Source organism: Balaenoptera borealis, assembly GCF_965194805.1.
Source record: "Balaenoptera borealis genome assembly, contig: HAP1_SCAFFOLD_978, whole genome shotgun sequence".
In the NCBI taxonomy this organism is placed as follows: Eukaryota; Metazoa; Chordata; class Mammalia; order Artiodactyla; family Balaenopteridae; genus Balaenoptera; species Balaenoptera borealis.
The window spans coordinates 97,745-123,505 of NW_028123231.1; the positions used below are offsets into that span (position 1 = coordinate 97,745).

General features: G+C 50.3%; 1 pseudogene across 1 annotated transcript; it reads left to right on the forward strand.

Annotated features, from left to right (window-relative positions):
- Window positions 1-554: 554 nt before the first annotated feature.
- Window positions 555-3,978, forward strand: LOC309621768 (thimet oligopeptidase-like; annotated as a pseudogene). The gene is made up of 7 exons: window positions 555-696; window positions 897-1,272; window positions 1,352-1,547; window positions 2,557-2,599; window positions 2,706-2,834; window positions 3,471-3,609; window positions 3,823-3,978. The product of its transcript is annotated as a thimet oligopeptidase-like (transcript).
- The last annotated feature ends 21,783 nt before the right edge of the window (window positions 3,979-25,761 follow it).

Here is a 25,761-nt window from a genome sequence, read left to right on the forward strand (position 1 = left end):
TCCACGGGGGACAGACCTGTGTCCCCACCTTCTTGGGCTGCAGACAGGCCACATTGGTCCTGTGGTGACTGGGGGCTCCCAGGAGAACCCCACCGCAGACCCAGAGAGGTGGCCCCAGAGAAGGTGGCGTACGCCTGGGGCCAGGCCTCACCAGCCAACCACGGGCCACCTGCAGCAACAGGTCTCTCGCCGTCCAGGGGCTGGGTGTTCGGGCGCCGTGGGGATGAGCTGCTGTCTGCACGGCAGCCAAGTTTGTATTGTTGAGCCCGGGGAGGCCCCTGGGTGGCTCCTGGAGAGCCTGGTCACATTTCTTCCTGCCCTTGGCCTTAGAGCTCATCATGGTTCATGCCGTTTCTGGTTCCAAAAGGACCTGTGTTCATAAAGACCACATGTTAGGACAGCACCAAAGTGTCTAGAAATCCAGGCCAGGAGGAGGAGGGAGGGTGTTTGGCTGTGCCTGCCAGTGGCCTGAGAGCCCTCCCACCCACAGAGACCTGGCCCGGGGCCTGTGGGGAGGGCGTGGCCCACGGTCCCCAGCGCTGGCTGTCTCTGGGTTCCAGGAGAACTGCGCGATCCTCGGGGAGCTGGTAAGGCTGCAGGCTCAGAAGTCCCGCCTGCTGGGATTCAGCACGCGTGCCGACTCTGTGCTGGAGATGAACATGGACAAGACCAGCCAGGTGGTGGCCACTTTCCTAGGTAACCCCGCCTCCCCGAGTCCCAGTGGGGACGGGGGTCAGGTGGACCTTGACTGGACGTGGTGCTGCCTGAGACCCCACTGTGTCAGCCCTTGGGGGTCGCCTTCCCCAACCCTTCATTCTGCCTCGAGGGGCGTGGGGTGGGGGGCGGCTGGGCGGCTGCCACAGGGACATAGCTGAGCCTCTCCCCTCCGCCCGCAGATGAGCTGGCCCAGAAGCTGAAGCCCCTCGGGGAGCAGGAGCGGCCCTGATCCTGGAGCTAAAGAAGGCTGAGTGCCAGAGGCGGGGCCTGCACTTTGATGGGCCCATCAACGTCTAGGACCTGCGCTACTACATGAACCAGGGGGAGGAGACGCGCTACCACGTGGACCAGTACCTGCTCAATGAGTCCTTCCCCATGCAGGTGGTCACGCGCGGGCGGCTGGGCATCTCCCAGGAGCTGCTGGGGCTGACCTTCGACCTGGAGGAAGGCGCCAACATGCGTCACGAAGATGAAGATGTGAGGCTCTACACGGTCCGGGATGCGGCCTCGGGCAAGGTCATCCATCAGCAAGTTCTACCTGGACCTCTACCCTCGGTGCATGCGTGGGGGAACCTGTCGGCCGTGGGCTGGGGCTCCTCTGTGGTAGCAGGGCCTCACCCGCGTCCCTCCCCAGGGAAGGGAAGTCCGGGCACATGGCCTGCTTTGGCCTGCAGCCGGGCTGCCTGCAGCAGGACGGGAGGCGCCAGATTGCCATCGCGGCCATGGTGGCCAACTTCACCAAGCCTACGCCCAACCCGCCCTCCCTGTTGCAGCATGATGAGCTGGAGACCTACTTCCATGAGTTCTGGCAAGCGATGCACCAGCTCCGCTCCCAGGAGGGTGCGGGCGAGGGGCTGAAGGCAGGGGGCGGGGAGGGCCCGGGCTCTCCCGTGGTCCTCAGGCAGGCCCTCGCCACGGGATTCTTCCGCTGATGTCACCCCGCACGAGGAGACGCTCTCGGTGTCAGTTTCCATCATCAAACCCCATGCACTGGGCGCGTAAACAACGGAAGTGGATGTCCTCGAGACTCTGGAGGCTGGAAGTCCCAGATCAAGGAGTCAGGACTGGTTCCCTGCATGTTAAATACAGGTATTCAAGAGTTGCCTTTAAAAAAGACAAAATAGAAGAAAGGAACGTTGCATGCAAGGCTGGTGACAGGCAGTGATGAGAACCAGAGGTTAGGCTCTGGGGCCGGGAGCACCACGCCCTGTGAGGCCCTGGGGCTGCTGCCAGTCTCGGTGGAGGCTCAGCAAGTCCCAGTGACTTCCCAATGGGGGGGTCCCCAGCTGAGCGTCTGGGCCCAGGACCCAGTGCTCGTTCAGTCTTCCTGCAGTCAGCCCTTCGTCCTGAGAGCGATGCTCTCACAGACTGCAACCGGAGCGCGTGGGGACACTTTACTGAGCTGTGCAGCCGTCACTACTGCCCTGTTCTGGAACATTTCCCTCACCCCAAAAAGGTCCCTCACGCCCTTAGTTATCATTCCCTCCCCTCCCCTGTCCCTGACAACCAGGAACCCACTCTGACTCTGTGGATCTACCTGTTCTGGACGTTTCCCCTCAGTGGGGTCACACCCTGTGTGTCCTTCTGTGTCTGACTTCTCTCGCTGAGCATCGTGTTCTCAGGGTGCATCCACGTGGCAGCGAGTGGCAGGGCTTCACAGCTTTGCGTGGCTGCGGGCCGGAAAAAAGACAAACGAAAAGAAGGGCACATTGCCTGCGACTCTGGTGACAGCCGGGGATGAGAACCAGAGGGTAGGCTCTGGGGCCGGGAGCGCCACGCCCTGTGAAGCCCTGGCGCTGCTGCCAGTCTCGGCGGGGCACGGGCAGCGCCGTCCCCCAGGAGCTGCTGGACAAGCTCATCAAGTCCCGGCTGGCCAACCCCCGTGCGGCCGGGCCGAGGGAAAGGAAAGGGGCTCCCGGACCGCCCGGCTGGAAAGCACGGCCTGGACACAGTGCCAGCGCCCCCGTCTCCTTCCTCCCGCCCTCCAGGCCTCTTCAACCTGCGCCAGATCGTCCTGGCCAAGGTGGACCAGGCCCTGCACATGCAGACGCCCTCGGACCCGGCCTAGGACAATGCCCGCCTCTGCCAGGAGATCCTCAGGGTCCCAGCCACGCCAGGTAGCCAAGCACACGCCGGGCCCACCTTAGCGGTCGGTTGGCGGCTACTGCCCAGTTCAAGAGGATCCTCTGGTGGTGTGTGAAGGGGGACCGACTGACGGGCTCTGGTCGAGGCCCGCTGACCTCTGGCCTCTTCCTGCCTGGGTTCCTGGGCTGGTCCCTCCAGCTGTGGCGCGCGGAGTCCGAGGGTGGGCTGGGCCTATCTGCACGTGCTTTCTGGAGAGCCTGGAAGAGGCAGGAGAGGGCTTCATACCCCGGACGGAACGCGTCGACGAGGTTTGCCCGTGCGTGTCGGTGCGGAGACGCAGTTCACTCCCTCGTGAGCGCTTTAACCCGCGCTCTCCCCGTGCTGGAGGGCGAGCCCTGACTCATCCCTCGGAGCCTCAGGCAGCTGTCCCTGTAAGAGGCTTAGGGGTGAACCCTCGTGAGCTTCAGCAGAAAGTCGGCAAAGATTGAATTGTGTCCCTCCACTGAGTTGCCAGCAAGGTCCCCGTTTTCTAGAAGTGTTGGGCCAATACTCCCTCTAGTGGCAGGGGACTCAGACAGGGCTGCTTTGAGGCCCCAAGCTCTGGGCTCTGGGGAAGGGGCACGGAGCGGCCAGGGGGCCGGGCAGGAGCCTCTCCGCGTGTGTCCCAGGGACCCACCTGCCTGCGACTTTCGGCCACCTGGCAGGAAGCTACGACGCCCAGTCCTATGGCTACCTGTGCAGCGAGGTGTACTCCGCGGACACGGTCCACACACTCGTTTCAAGCAGGAGGGCGTCCTGAGTGGCAAGGTGAGAGGCCGGCCTGCCGTGCAGACCAACACGGAGGTCCTTGGCCTGGGCCTAGATGCTTGTGCCGCCCGCCTGGGCCTGCCAGGCTCTGAGGGCCCTGCCCAGAACCCCCTGCTCCCCTGCCCTTTGTTGAGTCACAGCAGAGGTGGCCACACCCACACCCTCTGTGAAGGGGGTGCTCCACCCTCCTGCAGCCCCGCCCCCTCTCCTCAGGTTGCCATGGACTACAGAAGCTGCATTCTGAGGCCAGGGGGCTCCGAGGATGCCAAGGGCATGGTGAAGCTCTTCCTGGGTTGTGACCCCATGCAGGACGCCTTCCTCCTGAGCAAAGGGCTGCAGGTTGAGGGCTGCAAGCCGCCGGCCTGCTGACGGCACGGGGTTTTGCCCCCCCGGGCGGGCCGGGTGCCTTAGCGCCCCGTCGGGGCGGGGGAGGGGCCGTGTGTCCTCCCAGCCCCCGAGTCCCCGGCGGCCGGCCTAGGCCAAAAGTCTCCACCTGGAAGTGTCTGGAAAGCCTGGCATCAAGGCTCCCCCTTGTTGCACTAATGCAATCCCTTCCTGGGGAGCTTTCCTGGTAACAAAACGGTTCTTTGAAAACGCAGCCATTAATAAAAAAGACTCTACTCCTGGTCTCTGCCTGCCGTCCCTTCCACCACAGGAGTGGCATGGGGGCCGTCACACTGGGGGGAGTTCTGACCTTGGTCGGGGATCAGCCCTGGGGCCGTGGGGACGCGTCTGGGTCACTGGGAGACGGCTGAGCTGTGGGGTGAGTTCAGACGGGGATGGTGCCCCGCACCCCGACCGGGCAGGCTCTCCAGTGAGGGGGTGTCAGTTTCCTGCCGGCCTCTCGTCCGTCACTGTTTGGCATCTCGGGGGCTGTGACTGGCTGGAGCTGGTTCTGGCGGTGGGCACAGCTGCGGGAAGCCCGGCTGTGGCTGTCCCTGTCCCCGTGTCCTGTCCTCCTGCTCACGGCCGGCCGGCTGGCTCCCTCTGGTCATCGGCAGCTGCTGAAGTCTGGACCACAGCAAGGGGCCGCCTTCCTGGGTCCTAGCAATTCTTCCCAAAGGCCTTAGGGATGTGTTTTGGTGGCAGTAGGAATTCAGAGAGGGTGCTGCACCACTGGAGCGGTAGGGTGGCTCTGGACCGTCCCGTGTGTCCTTCCCTGGCCTTTGAGCTCCTTGGGAGCCCTGCCTCCACAAAGGACGCCAGGCAGCGGAACGAGGGCGCGGGCGGCGCCCCGACCTTCTCCCCGTGGCCCAGGCGGGCAGGCCGTGCCACGCTCTGTCCTCCCTTCAGCCTGCCCGCCCGTTCTGTTGTTATTTTACCAAAGAGGACACAGACATTCAGAGAGGCTAGGGTCCATGCCTGAGGTCTCATATCCAGTAAGTGTCAGAGCCGGGGTTTGAACCCAGACAGCCTGTCCCGGAGACCGCGCCCTTACCTCTACACAAACCACCTCCTGGTTCCCTTTATTAGCACAAGACTCATTTCCCTGACAAGCCCAGGCCCCATAAAGGCAACCCTGCCTCCCCCACGTGACCAGCCCTTGCCAACTACTTACCCCAGTGGCAGAGGGACGAGCCACACAGGGGACCCGCCCATCTTGGCCATGGGGACACAGACACCCACTCACACCCAGAAGGACCTCCTCTTTACCTTAGGCCACACGCCCATGCCGAAGGAGCTGCTGTCTGCCAGCTGGTGCAGGTACAGTTCTGTCCTGGAAACAGAGAAGGGACCAGAAGTAAGGGAGGACCCACCCACACCAGTGGCCTGGCAGGGCAGGTGGGCATCATGGCACGGGGCTCCACAGAGTGCCCCAGGTGGCCCCGGGGTCTGCCTCAGGCCCTGGCCCTGCCTCCCGAATATTCCTCACTTGCTGCCCTCAATGGGCCCTTCTTAAGTGAAGGCCTTCCAGAAGCTTCCTTACTCCTCAGTTACCCTGCTCTGAAAACTGGGAGTTTCCTCCCTAATCTGCCCTCTCTCCAAAGGGTAAGGTGCCCCTCTGGCCTTAGCCAAGAGGCTCAGGACAGGTTGGGCCTGCCCTTCAGATGGGGGTGGAAGGCAGGAGACAAATGATGGGGGACGCAGAGGCAAATTGAAAATTATCACCCCTCGCCTGGGGTGAGCACTCCCTGGAGCTTCACTAGATAGAACCTTACTCATTCGTTCAACAGATGAGGAAACCAAGGCTCAGAGACAGGGAGCCACATGTCCAAGAATTCCCAGGAGTCAGCGAGGGGCAGAGATGACTCCCTGGGCCACCTCCCCCAGAAGGCCCTCCCAGATGAGTCTTGTGGCTTCTCTGCTGTTCCACCTGGTGCCTCCTCGCCCTGAGCTACCTCAGGTGCACCCAAGGCTCTCACAGAGTTTAGGAGCTTCTGGAAGATTTGGGGTCTGCTGTTCCTTGCCCACCTCCCACGCTGCTGTCAGAACCTGTACCAAAATGTCACCGTCACAGCAGACACCCACCACCACCCCCCAGCGTGTATAAAGAGCCATATGTGAATTATCTCACTTAATCCTGTAAGGTCAGCAGTCAAGGTACTATTTCCACTTTACAGAGGAAGAAACGGAGGTTCAGAGCAGGTGACACCTGGCCAGGTTCACCCAGCCCAGGAGCAGTACCAGGCAGCAAGAATCAGAGGCCAGATTCCTAACCACTGGGCTCCACTGCCTCTCACCTCTGGGCAGAGGCAGGGCTGGGGCCCTGGAAAGCGGAGGCCCTTTGTCTCACTGCCTTCGGCTGTCCCTGCTCAGCCCAGTCGCTCACCTGAGAGCCAGGTCCAATCCGGATAGCATCTGGGAGAAAACCTCGAAATTGCCTTCCCCTTCCAGCTGCGGGGCCACGTGGCTCTTCTCCAACAGCATCGTCTGCCAGGGGAGAGGACAGGCGCCGGTCAGCACGAGGCCCCGCTAGGCTGCCCGCACACCCCCACCAACCCCCAGGCCCACTCTTCGAGGCAGCACCTCAGGCCCCAACTTGGCTGGACGCCTCCAAATCAAAACGTGCCAGGCCTTTGTCTCACTGATTCAGAGTCCACGCAGGCAATCAACGAATGCAACGGGCTCATTCCGATGAAGGAATCCAAGGGTACTAACAATTAACCCAGAGCCGCCCTCTAACACACTCTTATGCAACCGAAGCCCTTAATAACTTGACCCACATGGTGATGCAGGGTAGACTTTCAGGGCCGGGACAGAAAGGGATTTATCGTGCACCAGCGAGTCTGGGTATTCTCCTAGCTCCACATACAAACAACCCTTCTAATAACCTAATCCTGTTTTCTGTTCAAACAGAATGTTGGTGGGGGCGGGGGGGGGGAAGGGGAGGAGCCAGGTGATTTCAGAGAGAGGAACAAACAGGCCATGTGCCTGTCACACACGGGCTGCCGCAGAAGGCCAGCGAGCGCCTGTTTAATTTCAGCTTACGCTTTTAAGACCCAGCTAATGAGCGGCTGAATTATGTATCTACTCATGAATATTTCATCCCTGTGATACTCCGAGGCACAGACGAGCTGGCCTGCTCCGGGAGGAGATGTCTGGGCACTGAGTGAGGTGGGGAGGAGCTGGCCTTGGCCTGGGGAGCGATGACCATTTAGACACATTCCAGGGTCCCAGCTGGAGGCGTGGGCCCTGCTGAGTGGGGCTGAGGCTACTGCAGCCCTAAAGAGCCCCCTCTCCCTCCCACCCAGAGGCCTCACCTGGAGCTGGGCGGCCGTGACTCGGCCTGTGGCGTTCAAGTCCAGTGACATCACCATGGAGCACCGGGTGGCACGGCGGCTGTGGCCGGTGAACACGGAGCCAAAGGCCCGGAGGACAGTGAAGGTGGCTCGAATCTTCTCCACTGGTGGGGCACAGACAGGGCATCACCCGTGGCCCAGGTGCTGCCACCCCCACCTCTCACAGGACCCCATTCTGGCCCCAGGCCCCAGCAGGGGCCCCTCCACTCCCCCAACTCAGCTCTAAGCCACACCTCTTCCGCTGCTGGGCTGGCCCTGTGCTGCAAGCAGGGGCGCGGGGTGAGCAAGAGTGAGCCCAGAAGGGGAGATACACACACCTAGGATTGGTACGATCTGAGTGACAAGGGCTGCCCTAGGGCCTCCTGGGCCTGGTGGAGTCTAGGAGGAGGGCAGAGCATTAACATTCTTGGACCTGCTGTCGGGGAACGCCCATCACAGCCAGCTCAAAAAGCCCAGCAGTCCCAAGCTTTTTAACATAACTATTTAACAAGCACCCACTATGTGCTAGGCACCTGGATACAGCCTAGCCTGACTCCCACTCCCCCAACACACACTTTCAGCAGATCTACATTCTGGGAGGGCCTCTCCTTGCTGTATCCCCAGCTCCTCACAGGGCTCTAACCTGGGCCAGGTGCAGAACAGGTGATCAATAAAGCATTGGAATAAGCCCAGTGGAGAAGCAGGATAGTACAATGGTTAAACAAGCTTGAATATGGCCTCTCCCCGTTGTTAGTCACCTGATTTGGAGCGAATAAATTAACCCCCCTGTGCCTCAGATACCCCATCTATAAGATGGGGGTAATAATAGTACTTACTTACCTCATGTGGTTGCCACAAAGACTAAAAGCTTTAATAATGTAAAGTGCTCAGAACATGCTCCAAATGTGGTGGTGTTAGTATTGTTTGTTATTATTAGAAAAGCAATACTGCCTGGGCCATATATTCTCAGCAGGGGGAATACTGCCCCCAAGAGGGCAGAAACTGATTCTTGAGGATGGGGGCAGTTTTCCTTTCTTATGTATAGAATAGAGCACAGATACACACACACACACACACACACACGTCTGTGTGTGTCTGTATATATATACACACATACACACACACTGCATAAACAAATATATGGTGAATCTATGGCATTAACTTTTCATGGTGGGAGACGATTAGGAGAAAGAACAACTAAAAAGGCTCCTCAGAGGGGCAACAATACATTGAGAACACTGGCCCAGGGGTAACAGCTCTGGAGCCAAACTGTCTGTGTTTGAATCTCGGTGCTAGGATGTATGAGCTGTGTGGCCTTGGGCAAGCTGGTTAACCTCCCTGCGTTTTAATGGCCTCATCTATAAAATTCAAATAATAATAATGTCTACCTTATAGGGATGTTTTAAATAATAAATAAGTTAACCTGCTTGGAATAGAGCCTGGCGCGTAAGTCCTCAGCAAGCATTTACCACGATCCCCATCAATATTGTAATTATTATCACCAACTGACACTATTTTTTATTGAAGTATAGTTGATTTACAATGTTGAAACTCTTTCTTTAATGCCCAGCTCAAACATCATTTCCTCAAGGAAGCCCCCCGGCCCCTTCTCTGTGCTCCCTCCGCCTCTCCCCTCCCCAGCTCGGCCAGCAAGCGGTGCAGAGCACTGGAGTCTGGCACAGATGTGCAGCTGAGTCTCCCTTCCGGCTGTCAGTGCCTCCTTGTCTTTGTTTTTACTTATCGGGTCCTCTGCACAGTCCAGTGGGCTGTGCGCTGCACAAGGACACCACACCTAAGGGCACAGCATTTATATCAGATAGCCATAGGCCTGTATACTTATTAGGATGATGGCCCAGAACGTGGTGGTCAAGTGTTTGGTTCTAACAATGTCAATGCGTGACGACGGTTCCACATGTGGCAGTGAGTGTCTTAGGCAAGGAGTACCTGTTTCTAATTCACACAAAAGTACCCAACAGACTAGGGGTGGCCCTGCCCAGAAGCCAGCACAGGGTCTGCACACAGGTGCTCAGTGAACGCTAGCTGAGCAGATATAAGAAAGAGCCGCCCAGCACCCCCTCTGACTCTCCCTTCCCTTCCCCCACGCCACCGCCCCCACCACGTCCCAGCTGCACGTCACCTGGAGACCACTGTACCTGAGACCCTGCCATCCACACTGCCTGCCATCCCCACCAGGTGCTCCAGGACCTGCTCGCAGCAGGTGGTCTTGCCAGCACCGCTCTGGCCCAGGGCCACGATGCTCTGGTCCCTCTGCTGGCTCAGCAGAGCCCAGTACGCCCGCTGGGCCAGGGAGCCAACGTGGGCGGGTAGGCCATCCCAGCAGCTCCTGGGCACCTGCAGGAAGAGCGCCGGCATCAGCCTTCCCACCCAGCCGGGGCCCAGGGAGCACTCCACAATGCTCCAACCCGGCCTCAGGCCCAGATCCACGTCCATGCCTCCCATCCTACTCCAGCCTTGTCAGAGACGTCGTGCATTTTTCTGGGGAGAGCCCAGCCTGGAGATCTAGTCCTGCCACTGGCTCGCTGTGAGTCCTTGGGCAGCCTTGGACCCTGCTCTGAGCCTGGCCTCTTCTTCAGCCAATGAGAGGCTTGAACTAAAGCTGCATTAGCTCATGGGGCTCATCTCACTTGCTACACAAAGGACTGGATCGTACCTGTCTGAAATGAAGCAGGTGGATAAAATGGCTCAATTGATGAGTGACGTCTGCCATGGAAACAGAATGGGGCATGGGGGAATTGGCGGTACGTGTGCTATGTATTTGCTATAACAGATTTAGATACCGGAAGCCCCTTTGACTTCATTCATTCATCCATCCATACATCCATTCACTCAGTAAAAAAAAAAAAATTAATTGAGTGTCTACTACATAGCAGGCACTAACCCAGGCACTGGGGGCACAACACTACTCAAGGCGAATAAAGGAAATCTCTGCCAACCGTGAGGAGATATCATTATACACCTATTAAGATGGCTAAAAAACCGGTTTTTAATTTTTTTGACACACTACCAAGTTCTGGTTAAGATGCAGAGCAAGTGGAATTCTCCCACAATGCTACACAATACAGCCACTCTGGAGAACAGCTTGGCAGCCTCTTTTACAGTGATACGTACACTCGTCATACAACTGAGCAACCCCACTCCTAGGTATTTACCCAAGAGAAATGGACATTTGTGTTCACCAAAAAACCCTCTGTCACTGGTTATATTGAGTAGGTATTCAAAATCATCAACAACCTAGAAACAACCCAAATGTCCCTCAACTAAAGAACTAAGATAACCAACCACCCTGGTTTTAGCACTGAAAGTCCCATGTCCCAGAAAAACCATTCCCTCCCACGGAAACCAGGACAACTGGTCCCCCTCCGAACAGATAAACAAAGCTGTGCAATAAAATACAATAGAATAAAAGAACTAACGGCTCACAGCTGCAACAATATGGGTGAATCTCAAATGCGCTGTGCATTGTGATAAGTGGAAGAAGCCGATTCCAAAGGTTACACGCAGTACAATCCCATTTATATGACTTTTCAGAAAAGGCACAACTAGGGAAAAGGGACAAAAGAACAGATTAGTGGCTGCCCAGGGCGGGACATGGGGGAGGGGATGACCACAAGGGTATGGAGAACTTTTGGGGGTGATGGGAACTGTCCTGTAATTGATGGCAGAGACAGTTTCACAACTATACGTGTTTGTCAAAAACTTACAGAAGTGAACACTAAAAAGGGTGACATTAACTGTATGTAAATTATACCTTAATAAACCTGACTTAAGACAAAAAAAGCCCTGCCTGTAGAGCTTGCTTTCCTTTGGGAGAAGACAGATGATAAAAAACCAACTAATTAAATTATACTCAACGGGAGTCATTTGAAAGCCATGAGCTTGGATGAGATCACCAAGGAAGTGGGCGTTTAAAGAGGGAGACAGAAGAGGTGTAGGGATGGGGCACCCAGACTTGGAGAGATCAGGGACCAGCAAAGGAGGCTGAGAGGGAGGGCCAGCGGGACAGAAGGAAAACCAGGAGAGCGGAATTCCTGAGCTGCGGAAGGGAGTGATGGCAGGAGGAGGGAAGGACCAGCCCCTGAAGTGCTGCTGAGGGTCAAGTCAGAGGAGGCCGGAGAATTGTCCACTGGGCTTGGCAGCATGGAGGTCACTGTGACCTTGACAAATGTCTGCTTAGCGTGGTTTTCAGGGAGAACGGAAGAGGGCGGTGGAGGTAGTGAGGGCAGTAGAAAGGCACCAAAGGGAGCAGGGAAACGGGCCTGGCTGGAGGAGGACCTTGGAAGCCCAGGATGCTAAGCGGGTGACAAGTGGGCTAGCATCCACCCTCCCAGTGGCTTGGCAGGACCAGGGGCACAAACTCCGGTGTGGCGGCCCTCCCCCTCCCCGAACCCCCAGCCTGGGGCTAAGGGGCACCCCCAGTGCACTGTTGGCCTTTCCTACCCCGAGGCCCCCAGGAACAGCAATGAGTCCCCATCCTGACACAAATCAAAAGGCTCACAGACCTACTAGAGAATGGACCTGAGGATATGGGGAGGGGGAAGGGTAAGATGTGACAAAGTGAGACAGTGGCATGGACATATATACACTATCAAACGTCAAACAGAGAGCTAGTGGGAAGCAGCCGCAGAGCACAGGGAGATCAGCTTGGTGCTTTGTGACCACCTAGAGGGGTGGGATAGGGAGGGTGGGAGGGAGGGAGATGCAAGAGGGAAGAGATATGGGAACATACGTATATGTATAACTGATTCACTTTGTTACACAGCAGAAACTAACACACCATTGTAAAGCAAGTATACTCCAATAAAGATGTTAAAATAAATAAATAAATAAATAAAAAAGGCTCAGCAGGACCCCAAACCTGGCAAAGTAGGACAAGCCGCCACACTGGCTGGACACAGCCTAAGGGAACGCAGCGGGCAGGGGGTCCTGAGGTCCGAGCCTCGGAGCCACCTGCCGCTTTGGAAACATAAAGTTCAAGGGCCAGGCTATCCCAATCGTCAGCCTTCTCAGGCCTGCAGGGGAACAGGGAGGATTCTGCAGACCCAGGCCCCACAGTCACACACAGGTACCCCCTGCATGCTTGCACACGGGCATGCTCAAGGGCACACGCACCCAACAGCTGCAGAGGCCTCTGCACACAGGTGTGCCCATCTACACCCCACGCAGTCACAGCACACTCACCCCAAAAGAGGCCTGCACCCCCAGGCACGCACCCAGCTCCCAGCCACCCGGCAAGCCCAGACCCCCAGTGAGAGAGGCCCCCAGCCCTGCCTGGAGCCCTCCTAGCCCATCTTCAAGGAGGCCTCAGTCCCAGCCTCACCGCAGGTCTCTGCTCCCACCTGGTGGCCATTTGAGGAACCAGAGGGGACTCAGCCAAAGACAGAAGGAAGCTGTGGGTGTGGGAGGCAGCGTGACTTGAGGGGGACCCACGCCCACCGCAGGGTTACAGGGGCTTAGGGGGATCACGGGACTCAAGTTCCTCCTACCAGGTTGGGTCCCAATCCCCGCACTTTTAGGCTCTTTGACCCAGGCCGTGTAGCAGACGCCGCAATCGAGGACAGTCACGGTCGAGAGAACTGGGCTTGCGGAGAGACCTGTGACAAACACCCCTCCCAGGGGCCCCTAAGGAACCAGAGCAGGCTCTCGGGGCCTTGGGCTGCAGTAACAGAAGCACAGCCTGCCTGGCAACGGAGGGGAGAGTGCAGCGTCGCCCTTCCAGGCTAATGAGAACCTACTGTATAGCACAGGGAACTCTACTCAATGCTCTGTGGTGACCTAAATGGGAAGGAAATCCAAAAAAGAGGGGTATATGTATATGTATAGCTGATTCACTTTGCTGTACAGCAGAACTACGCTCAAATAAAATTAATTTTTTAAAAAAGGTGCCTTTTGTTATGTTAATGAGGTGACTTTTGGAAAGCCAAATATATATGAGATGACCAAATATATATATATATAATATTTTTTTTTCCTTTCTAGATTACCAGTTTATTATAAAAAGATCTAACTCAGGAACAGCCATATGGAAGAGACGCACAGGGCAAGGTATGGGGAAAGGGGTGCAAAGCTTCCATGCTGTCCCACCTGGCACCTCCCTGGGTACACCAATCCAGAAGCTCTCCAAACTCCATTCTTTTTTTTTTTTTTTTTAATAATTTTGAAGAACTTTTTTTAAAAATTATTTATTTATTTATTTATTTTAGTTGTGTTGGGTCTTCGTTTCTGTGCAAGGGCTTTCTCTAGTTGTGGCAAGCGGGGGCCACTCTTCATCGCGATGCGCGGGTCTCTCACCATCGCGGCCTCTCTTGTTGCGGAGCACAGGCTCCAGACGCGCAGGCTCAGCAGTTGTGGCTCACGGGCCCACTTGCTCCGTGTCATGTGGCATCTTCCCAGACCAGGGCTCGAGCCCGCGTCCCCTGCATTGGCAGGCAGACTCTCAACCACTGCGCCACCAGGGAAGCCCCAAACTCCATTCTTTTAATTTCACTGAAGCTTCGTTATGTAGACAGGATTAACTGATTCAACCTCAAGCCCCTCTCCCCTTCAAGGGGGTGGGGGGGAGGGTGGAAGAGACTGAAAGTTCCAATCCTCTAATTCTGGTTGGTTCCCCTGGCAACCAGCCCCTTCCTTAGGGGCTTTCCAAAAGTCACCTCATTAACACAAACTCAGGTGTGGTTGAAAGGGTTTTGTTATGAATATCAAAAGACACTCCTATCTGGAAATTCCACGGGGTTTAGAAGTTTTGTGCCAGGAATGAGGGACAAAGACCAAATATATATTTTATTATACCTACTGCCTAATACTAAATCTTACTGCTAATAAGGTAAGTACAATTAAAACGATAGTGAAATACCATTTTCACCTATCCAATTGGCCACATGGAAAAGTTTGATATTACTCTGTGTTGGTGAGGATACTGGGGAACAGGCAATCTCATACACTGCTAGCTAGTGCAAGTATGAAGGGCAGCATCTGCTGAAATTTTCAATGCATATTTCCTTTAATCCAGCAAGTCCACTTTTGTGGGCAATTCAGAACCCTCTCTAGAATAAGGGTCAGCAAATTTTTTTTTTCCAAAAAGGGCGAAAATGTAAATATTTTAAGGTTTGGGCCACGTGGGAGATGGCCAAATATATATTTTTGGTCCGAATGACCAAATATGTATTTTTCTTCATAAATCACAATATTGCACCCAGCTCAATAAAAATCTCCAAATGCTTTGCACATCAGCTGGCTTTGACAAGTCTTCACCTCTCCCCCCACCCCCTTCCTCTCTCCCTAAATCATGCTCTGAGTGTTTCTTGAAGAAATAGAAAAATCTTGGCTCCTCCAGCACATTGCCTCTCCACTCTCCATATTTGTGGTTGCCTCACTGACCCAGGTTGGCCACACGTCCCTTGCCAGCCACCTTACAGCCTGGTGAGATCCTGGACCTCCCAGATGGGCCTCCTGGCCTAGGGATGACCAGTAATATTTCTCTCAAATGCTAGCATCTACTGATCTGTAGTTGGGGACTGCCTGGAGTGTTGTATTGAGAAGGATCCTGAGCTATGGCTGAACTAGCAAGAAAGTGTGTGGTGATTGACTAGCAATGTCTGCCATGGGCGCAGGAATGGTTCGGAGTGGTGCCTGTGCCAAGTATTTGCCATTTCCAGCCTGGGGCTTCCCCTGCCACAGTGAGGCAAGAGGCTGGTCAGTCTTTTGCTGGGAGGCTCCCCTGACTGCTCCACCACAGGGCTGTCTTTCTACCCCTGCTCCCTTGCTACCTGGAGTTTTGCTGTCTAATACGGCAGCCACTAGCCACATGGGGCTATTTCAATTTAAATGAATTAAAATTAAATTAAAACCTCAGGGGCTTCCCTGGTGGCACAGTGGTTAAGAATCCGCCTGTCAATGCAGGGGACACGGGTTTAAGCCCTGGTCCGGGAAGATCCCACATGCCTCGGAGCAACTAAGCCCGTGCACTACAACTACTGAGCCTGCGCTCTAGAGCCGGTGAGCCACAACTACTGAAGCCCACGCACCACAACTACTGAAGCCCGCGTGCTACAGCCCGTGCTCTGCAACAAGAGAAGCTACCACAGTGAGAAGCCCTCACACCACAACGAAGAGCAGCCCCCGCTCGCCGCAACTAGAGAAAACCCGTGCACAGCAACGAAGACTCAACGCAGCCAAAAATAAATAAATAAATAAATAAATAATTTAAAAAACACACACGTAAGATGATTTTTTTAAAAAAGATCTGTATGTAGAACACTGAGCACCTAAGGGCTCGATTATGGGCTGTTATCATTCAAACGGGACTGATACAGAACTTTTCAAAGCTTCTGCTTCTGAGGTTTACACGTGCTGCTATGCCTAAGCCGGAAACTGATCATCACCATCTTTACATCACTTTGTGAAGTCATAACAATGGTGTTATGCATCTAGGGTTTTACAGGCAGTCCCAATTTCACATATTTAACACATTCTCCTGCCAAGAACCAAATACTTTATTTCAAAAATAAAATTACACTTCAGAACATAATATGGTAACCAGAGCCGAACCTAAGCTCCCACAATAACAACCAGAAAACTGGACAAAGTATATGAAGTAACTGTTTTCAGACACAGAAGGGGCTAGAGTCCCTGAAAGAAGGGAAGCAAACTAGGAGGACCCCAGGCTGCGTCAGCTCTTCGCCTGGAGGCACTTTCTGAAATGTGGTGCTGGGAGGGGGACCCAAGCAGACCATGGTGGTCCTGCCGAGGCAAAGGCACCAGGAGTTCACGGAAGACGAGGTGCCTGGAAACACCAGAAAAATAAATGAAATGAAGAGCTATATAGCTATTATAAGCCAGTGGTGATGACAACTTACTAGGATATACTCAATCCAAAAGAAGACTGGAGAAGAAAAAAGCAACAAGGAAACAAATAATACATACGAGATTTAAATCCAACTAAACTGGTAATTATTCAAGTGTAAATGGTCTAAATAGTCTAATTACAAGGCAGAGGTCAGAGAATAGACATACCATGCAAACACCAATATCAAGAAAGCTCGAGTGATTATAACAATATTAGACAAAGTAGACGTCAGAACAAATATATTATTACCAGGACAGACTTCTCATCATGATAAAAGTGGTAGATTCATCAAGATGACATAACAATCATAATGTGTGTGTACTGGGAATTCCCTGGCGGTAAGTGGTTAGGGGTCCATGCTTCCACTGCAGGGGGCACAGGTTCAATCTCTGGTCGGGGGACTAAGATCCCGCAAGCTGCATGGTACGACCAAAAAACAAAAAAATACCGTGTGTACCTATCACAGGAGATGCAACAATGCCTCTCCTAGGCACTTACCAAAGAGAAATGACAGCATTTGTTCACAACAAGACTTGATGAAAAATATCCATAGCAGCTTTACTCATAATTTCCCTGAACTGGAAACAACCCGATGTCCATGAAAAGTGAAGTGTGTTAATAAGTCCATACATTGGAATACTATTCAGCAATAAAAGAAACAAAAATCCCAACACAAGCAACATGATAATGAACCTCAAGGAAGAACATGGTGCTGAGGCAAAGGGGCCAGACCCAAAAGAGTGCATAGGATTTGATTCTATTGATAGGATGTTCTAGAAAAGGCAAATATAATCTATTGTGACTGGAAGCAGAAGCAGATCAGTGTTTGCCTGGGGCTGGGTGGGATGAGCTATTTAGAAACGGGCCCAGAGTGTACTTTTTAAAGTGATGGAAATGGTCCATATATGGATCGTGGTAACAGGTACGCGGGTGCACACTTTTGTCAAAACTCAAACTCTATACTTAAATTGGATGTATTTTATTGTGAGTGTTTTATACCTCAATAAAATTGCTTTTTAAAAGAACAAAAGCATACAGCATATTTATCAGTAAACAAAGAAAAATTAAGTAACAACTGGATCCTTAGACATGTGGTATCTCACGAGAAGGAAATCAGGCATATTCTGAAAGAGATAAGCTAAAAAGTTAACACTAGAAGAAAAGGGCCCAAATCAATGTTCCCAATAAGCTATCCTATTTCAAGTTCTCTTCCATCACCAATTCTGAACCCACTTCTTGGTTTAAAAGTAGAAGCCACAAAACAAACCTAATTTCAATCTTCTGAAATAGTCATAGATTATATGGTAAGCAAATGAATTCTGAAAGAGCAAACTTTGAAGACAATGAATTAAAAAATAAAATCAAAGCAGTGAAATATTTCCAGTAAGGAAAAAAAAAAAAGATTTCTTTGGAGAGTAAGTGCCTCTTACAAGGGAAGAAAGAATATGTGTGCTTCTTGAAGAAGCTGTCCTAGTTGCTCTCACTGTGTTCTACTGTTATAAACAGTCTCTTTGAGGGACTAAAGCAATTCTCTCTGCCCCCACCTCCATCCACACTTTGCTGGGATTTCTCTTGGAAACCACCAAATCACAAGAATCTTCTCTGTTCATCAGCGAGCAGAGTTGGGACAAAGCTCTGAACTCTAAGGCTGACCTAAAAGCATCACGCAGAACACAGAGCGGGTGTGACAATACTCTTCAGCAGACGGCCCACTGTGCAAAGCAAGCAAGTCACCTTAATTCCGAGATGCATGAACACAGTCATCGCCCGACACCCTCAGGCTCTTGCCTGAGCCTTTCTTTCACCTTCTGACCCCAGCTGAACCCAAGCACATGGTACCCTGCAAGCCCCTGTGCCTCCCACCCGCTTTTGTACCACAGCACAATTCACTGCAAATCTATCCTCCCATCTTCAGATGACTTCTCACCACCTCCACTGCTGGCCGCTGGTCCCAAAGCCGGGATCATCTCTTGCTGAGCGCTGCAGCATCTCCTGCTTCTTGCTTCCACAGCACCGAGACGATGCTGCATGAGCACTTGAGTCAGGGTGTGCCGCCCCAGTGCTCAAACTTTCCTGTGCCCCATCCCAGGACCAGTAAAAGTGGAGATCCTCGTGATTGCCTAAAAAGCCTCGCCAACCACCCCCCACCTGTCTCGCGGTCCCTCGCACTCAGCCCCTTGGCTGCAGCCACCTTGCTCTTCCTCCACCACGTGGTTCCAGTCTTAGGGTCTCTGCCCTGCTGAGCCCTCTGCCTGGACCCACTTCCCCCCAGTACACAGGGGCTCAGCCCTCACACCTCCCCAGGACGCTGTTCAACCGTCCCTTTATAAGTGGTGCCTTCTCCAAACACCCTTTTGAAACTGCCGCACATACCGGCAAGCCCTGCCCCCCTCTGGCCTCTACAATTCTCCACAACATTTACTACTGTGCGGACAGTGTGTATTCGTTGGTCTGTCTCCCGCCCCCCCCCCAACCCCCCGGTAGAATGTTAGCTCCAGGGACTTCCCTGGTGGTCCAGTGGCTAAGTGCAGGGGGGCCCGGGTTCGATCCCTGGTCAGGGCACTAGATCCCACATGCCACAACTAAGAGTTCGCATGCTGCAACTAAAAGATCCCACGTGCCACAACTAAGACCCAGCGCAGCCAAATAAATAATTAAATAAGTATATTAAACAAAGAATGTCAGCTCCATAGGGGCACCCATAGCAGTACTACTCACGGATGCATGGTACACAGTGAAAGTCACTGAACGAATGACGGAATTTTTAGTAGATTTCAAACAAAGCCCGAGAACCACCTCATAGCATATCTCTACATTTCCTGGTCTTGACTTTGACTAGAAGTAGGAATACTAAAATAAATCAAAAATAATGTATAAAACCCTCAGAAAAGGTATCTCCCAAAGAGCTAAAACCAGGGGATATTAATGACAGTGCACTGCCACCTGGAATTTCAGGCGTTTGGGGCTCCTAAAGTCCTAAACCCGCCCAATCATCCCTCTACTGTCAGTTCAAAAAGCTGACGGTCAACTTTTCCAGTAGAGGTGATGTTTCCTGGGTCCTTAGAACTCTCTAGGAATATATATTAAGACCCCAGCTTTGCTAATATTGCTAGAGCATGTAGCATTTTCCCTTAATTATGTGGACCCAGGCAACGAGACAGCTACAAAGTTGAGTCAGTTGCAGATGTTGGCTGATTGGCTAGACTTTCCTTTTGGCTAAGAGTGGTTTCCCCACACTTGCCGTGGGATCTAAACTCATGGCTCTGAAACATCACCAGTAGCCCCTTCCAAGAATTTCGGAGACTTCTGGGCAGTAGTAAACACTCCTTACAGCTGTCTGATACTGGCATGCCAGAGGTCTGTGGGTTTCACATCCATCCTTTTGCAGAGTGAGCTGGTGGCAGGTGGAAAGTCCTCTGTGGCCTGACGCTGTTCTAGTCTCCCCTATGTGCTGTTTTGTTTAATAAGACATTTCCAGTGGAGCACTTAATATATATTAGATTCTCAATGTCTCATTCAACAAAGCACATAAAGCAGAGACCTGTGCACTGCCCCCAAATTCTGGATTTTAGTATCATGATATATTAACTAGGAATTGTATAGTTTATATGCTTTTTTAAAAAACAAACTCCAGCACTACTTACAATAGCCAAGACATGGAAGCAGCCTAAATGTCCGTCCACAGATGAATGGATAAAGATGATGTGGTATATATCAATATATACACAATGGTATATTATGCAGCCATAAAAAAGAATGAAATAATGCCATTTGCAGCAACATGGACGGACCTAGAGATGATCATACTAAGTGAAGTGAGTCAGACAGAGAAAGACAAATATTACATGGTATCACTTATACATGGAATCTAAAAAAATGATACAAATGAACTGATTTACAAAACAGAAATAGACTCACAGACATAGAAAACAAACTTATGGCTACCGAAGGAGAAACGTGGGGAGGGATAAATTAGGAGTTTGGGATTAACAGATACACACCATTATATATAAAATAGATAAACACAAGGACCTACTGTATGGCACAGGGAACTACATTCAGTATCTTGTAATAACCTATAATGGAAAAGAATCTGAAAAACAATATATATATGTATAGCTGAATCACTTTGCTGTACACCTGAAACTAACACAACATTCTATCAACTATACTTCAATTAAAAAAAAACCCAGGGCTTCCCTGGTGGCGCAGTGGTTGAGAATCTGCCTGCCAATGCAGGGGACACGGGTTCGAGCCCTGGTCTGGGAAGATCCCACATGCCGCGGAGCAACTAGGCCCGTGAGCCACAACTACTGAGCCTGCGCGTCTGGAGCCTGTGCTCCGCAACAAGAGAGGCCGCGAGAGTGAGAGGCCGGCGCACCGCGCTGAAGAGTGGCCCCCGCTTGCCGCAACTGGAGAAAAGCCCTCGCGTAGAAACAAAGACCCAACACAGCCAAAAATAAATATAAATAAATAAATTTAAAGAAAAAAATAAAATAAAAAAAAAAAAACCCCGAGGCGTGCTCATTTCCCCACTAACTTTTCCTGGTGACAGACGGAAAATAGCAGTTGTGAAGTGCCTACCTCCTATTCAGGCTCTGCTTTTTGGGGGATGGGCAAACTTGGTCACATTATTTTAACTAGCATAGAAAATACTAGTGCTGTGTTTAGTACACAGGTGGCCATCACTGTCTTAAACCAACAGTAATTCCCATCAACCACGGGCTCAGAAGAGCTCAGGGAAAATTAAATAGCAACCACCTACAAGATCAGAGAGAGAGTTGCCAGCCGGCAGATCAGGGGTCTGGTGGTCACATGCCAGGGTTCCTATAGTTCTAGTGATTAGCAGATGTTAAAGGATTGTGCCATTCCAGCAGAAGTGTAGCTCTTCTGAATTTTTCTGGGAAGAGATAATCATGGCTGATCTTAGAACCTGAATGATGTCTTGTAAGAGGAAAACCGGCCCAAATAAACTGGTTTAAAATAAACGAACAAAAAAGACAACGAAATTTCTCATAGGACTGGTTTAAGCCTTTTTACTCTCTTTGAAAGCTGCCACAATTTTCTCAGATGTCCCCAGTTTTCAGAGCCGCAGAGGCTGCGTGGCAGGGCAGGTGGCGTCTCCAACCCGGGGCGCCAATACCCAGGCTTGTGGGAGCCAACACAGATAAGGAGTCAGCCCAAAGGACTGCCTACCAGTGGGGTTTGGACTCACAGCCTTTCCCTCTTCTTCAGTGTCTTTCCTCTCTAGGCGGCATTTCTGTCTAGAGATGCAAGTTGAAAGTGCAGAATCTGTGTCCATCATTTCTGTGGGTTCCTCACCACCCGTTGCCTGTGGCTGCCTGGCCTCTTCAATTGAAAATCCAATCAGCTGTGCTTAGCCAAGTGTTTACCTCTGCTGTTTGAAAGTTTAAATGGATCTTTAACTCTTTCCCTCACTAGAAGTCTCCACAAAGCCATGGATAATTGATGCAGGGTTGAATGGGGCCTCAGGTTTTCTTCCCTTTTGGGGCTGGTGGCTCTCAGCTGGAGGAAGTTTTACACGTCAGACAGGGTGGGACGGCGGCCATCTGTGACTGTCAATCAGGGAGGCTGTTTGTCTGGGGAAGGCCCTGCACAGGGACACAAACAAACTCTTCCAAACAAAGGTGGAAACAAAAGAGAAAACAAAGCCTGAAGGGGGGTTCCCAGGTTAAGATTTCCCTCTCTACGACCACAAGCAAAAGGGCTCGATGTTCTATCATTTAACTCTGCTCTTCAAGTCAGAAGTTGCACAGAGGTTAAGTATTTGCAGATTTTAGCCACCTACCATGTTTTGAAGCACAAAGCACTTCGAGCAATAATTTTATAATCATAAAATAGGCTGGTAACTTTGTTCCTTGAAACTGACAAAAAAGTAAACCTAAAATGTTTTCCTCTGTGTCGCTTATTTTTTTTTCAGTACTTCTGTGGTCCTGTATTTTGCATATAATTACCAAATTAAAAAAAGAGGTCTCTATGTCATGTCTGTGTCCATCTTTCTTTCTACAGGCCTGCTTAGAAAATCCTTTTAAAAAGAACTTTGGGGCTTCCCTGGTGGCACAGTGGTTGAGACTCTGCCTGCCAATGCAGGGGACACGGGTTCGAGCCCTGGTCTGGGAAGATCCCGCATGCCGCGGAGCAACTAGGCCCGTGAGCCACAACTACTGAGCCTGCGCGTCTGGAGCCCGTGCTCCGCAACGAAAGGCCACGATAGTGAGGCCCACGCACCGCGATGAAGAGTGGCCCCCACTTGCCGCAGCTAGAGGAAGCCCTCGCACAGAAACGAAGACCCAACACAGCCAAAAATAAATAAATAAATAAATAATAATTTAAAAAAAAAGAACTTTGTAAGGTAGCAATTTCTGTCTTTCCAATGTATCCTTTTTATAATGAAACATACATTTTTTTTTCAAAGTCCATGGCAAGTATATTTCTTATGCCTTAGCCCCAAACGCCAAATATAATTTATGCATTCTTTCAACCCGAATGTTCTTTGAAAGCATGCTAAATATGTTTGAGACCAACGTTAATAAATATTTAAGAAATTAAAGTGAAAAGTAAAAATCGAAAAGAAAAGGCACCAGACTGGAAAGAAAGGAGTACATTTGTTTTTATTCAGAGACAGGATCTTACATGTAGAAAATCCTGAAGAACTCACACACATACACACATACACAAATCTACTAGAACTAATAAATTAGTTCAGCAAGATTGTAGGATACAAGATCACCATACAAAATCCAATTCTATTTCCATGTACTAGCAATGAACAACCAAAAATGAAATTAAAGAAACAATTTCATCCATAATAGCATCAAAAACATTAAAATATTTGTGAATAAATTTAAGAAGACACATAAGACTGAAAACTACAAAGCACTGCTGAGAGAAATTAGGGACGACGTAAACAACTGTAGAGACATTTCATTCATGGATTGGAAGACTTAATGTTGTTAAAATGACAGTTGTCTCCAAATCTATACATTCAACAAAATCCCTACCAAAATCTGAGTAGGCTTTTTTTTGAGGGGGGGCAGAAATTGAAAAACTGATGCTAAAATTCATATGGAAATGCAAAGGATCCAGAAGAGCCAAAAACAAGTTTGAAAAAAAAAAAGAAAGAAAAGAATAAAGTGAGAAGATTTTTATTTCCTGATTTCAAAACTTACTATAAAGCTACAGTAATCAAGACACTGTGGGACCAGCATAAGGACAGACATATACATCCACAGAACAAAACTAAGAGTCCAGAAATAAGTCCTTAAGTTTATGGTCAATCAATTTTCAACAAAGGTGCCAAGACAATCCAACGGGGGAAGAAAACGTTTTTATCTTCAAACAAAAAAACAAACATTTTTCAGACAACTAGATAGCCACATGCAAAAAAAGATGAATTTAGACCCTTACCTCACGTTATACATGACAACTCAAAAATCAAACAAAGACCTAAGAGCTAAAATGCTAAAACACTTCTAGAAGAAAAAGAGAAAAAAATCTTTGGGGAATTCAGTTAGGCAAAAAGTTCTTAGATAAGACACTAAAATTCATTCCAAAAAGTTGTAAACTGGACTTCAAAATTAAAACCTTCTGTACTTCAAAAGTCACTATGAAGAAAATGAAAAAGAAGCCACTGACTGGGAGGAAGTATTTGTGAATTATACACATGATAAATAACATAAATAAAGACAATCAATTTTTTAAATGGGCATAAGATTTAAATAGATATTTCACCAAAGAAGATATAAGAATGGCTAATCACCACAAACATGTCCAATATCACTAACTGTTAGGGAAATGCAAATCAAGACCCCAATGAAGCACCACTTCACACCCACTAGGAAGGCTAGAATCAAAGACAACAGCAAGTGTTGATGAGGCTATGGCAAACCCGGAACTCTCATAAAATGATGGTGAGAATGTAAATGTAGTATAATTTAGAAAGCAACTAGTGATTCCTTAGAAAGTTAAACATGAATTCACCATACAGCCCAGCAGTTCCACTCCTAGTTACATACCCAGGAGAAATGAAAACATACATCCACACTTGTACGTGAATGTGAACACAGCAGCATCGTTTGTAATAGACCAAAAGTGGGAATAATTCAAATGTCCATCAACTGGCGAAGGGATAAACAAAATGTGGTCTATCCACGTAATGGAATATTATTCAGCAACAAAAGGGAACGAGAGACCGGAACACACAACGTGGATCAACCTCCAAAACCTGGTGTTAAATGAAAGAAGCCATGTGCAAAAGACAAACAGTCTACAACCTGTAAGATTCCACTCATATGAAATGTTCAGAAAAGGAAAATTACTATAGAGACAGAAAGCAGATTATTGGTTGCCTGGGGATGGGAGCAGGAAGTGACTACAAGTGGGCACAGGGGGTCTCTTTGACACATGGAAATGTTTTAAAATTAGACTGTGGTGCTGGCTGCACAACTCAGAGTTTACTAAAACTCATCAAATTTACACTCATAGTGAGTGAATTTTATAACATGTAATAGCATGCCTCGATAAAGCTGTTTTTCAAAGAGTAAAAGTTGCAAAATTTTGTTTTGACCAAAACCATGTTTCAAAGACACCAATTCTCACACGAATTCAAAAAGATCAATATTCAGACTCTGGATTAAGCTCTGAAGTCAGTGTGAGAAAATGAAATGTCTTCCATGGCAATAATGATGTGACGTCATAGTACTTTAACCATGATGTTCTTTATATATGAGAGTAACATTTGCATACTTTATGAATTAAGCATCTATTTTGGAGTCTCCTTATAATCGGAAACATCCTTCTCTAACAGGAGAGGGTATGCAGTCAGAGAAGTGAGTAGATTGTCAACAGACAGATGGAATTTATCAAATGTTATGTGCCCCACTTGCATATGATGAAATTATTTCAGTATATCACAGAAGAAAATGGTAGCAAAACATCTTAACCATACAAATTGATTTTAACCGACAAATTGATTTTACTGTCTATTTGATAACCAGTATCCCTTTAAAACCATTCTTTCAATGAGCCAAACCCAGGACACTTGTCAATCTCTAAATGAGTAAGTTTTACTGACAGCAAATTAGGAATCCACTTCACTGATGTCCGTTAAGACGTATGGTTTCTATGTAAGGATGAGGAAGATAAAGGCAGCTGTCATTTACTTAACCTTTTTTATTCTGGAAACCGGCAATTAAAAACAAAGAAGTTAAGCATTGATCCTGCTCTATTAGTCTTCTATTGCTGTGTAACAAATATCCACAAACTCAGTGACTTAAAAACACCGCTAATAAATACCTCCCAGTTCTGGAGGTCAGAAGTCCTGGCTGGCTCTGCTGGGTTTTCTGCCTAGGGGCTCACAAAGCCAGAATCAAGGTGCTGGCAACCTGGGTTCTTATCTAGAGGCTCCAGGGAGGAATCTGCTCCCAAACTCATTCATGCTGTTGGCAGAATGCAGTTCCGAGGGCTGTAGGACTGAGGTCCCCGTTCCCTTGCTGCCTGCCAAGGAGGAGGGGTCACCCTCAGCTCCTCGACACACTCACAATCCTTCTC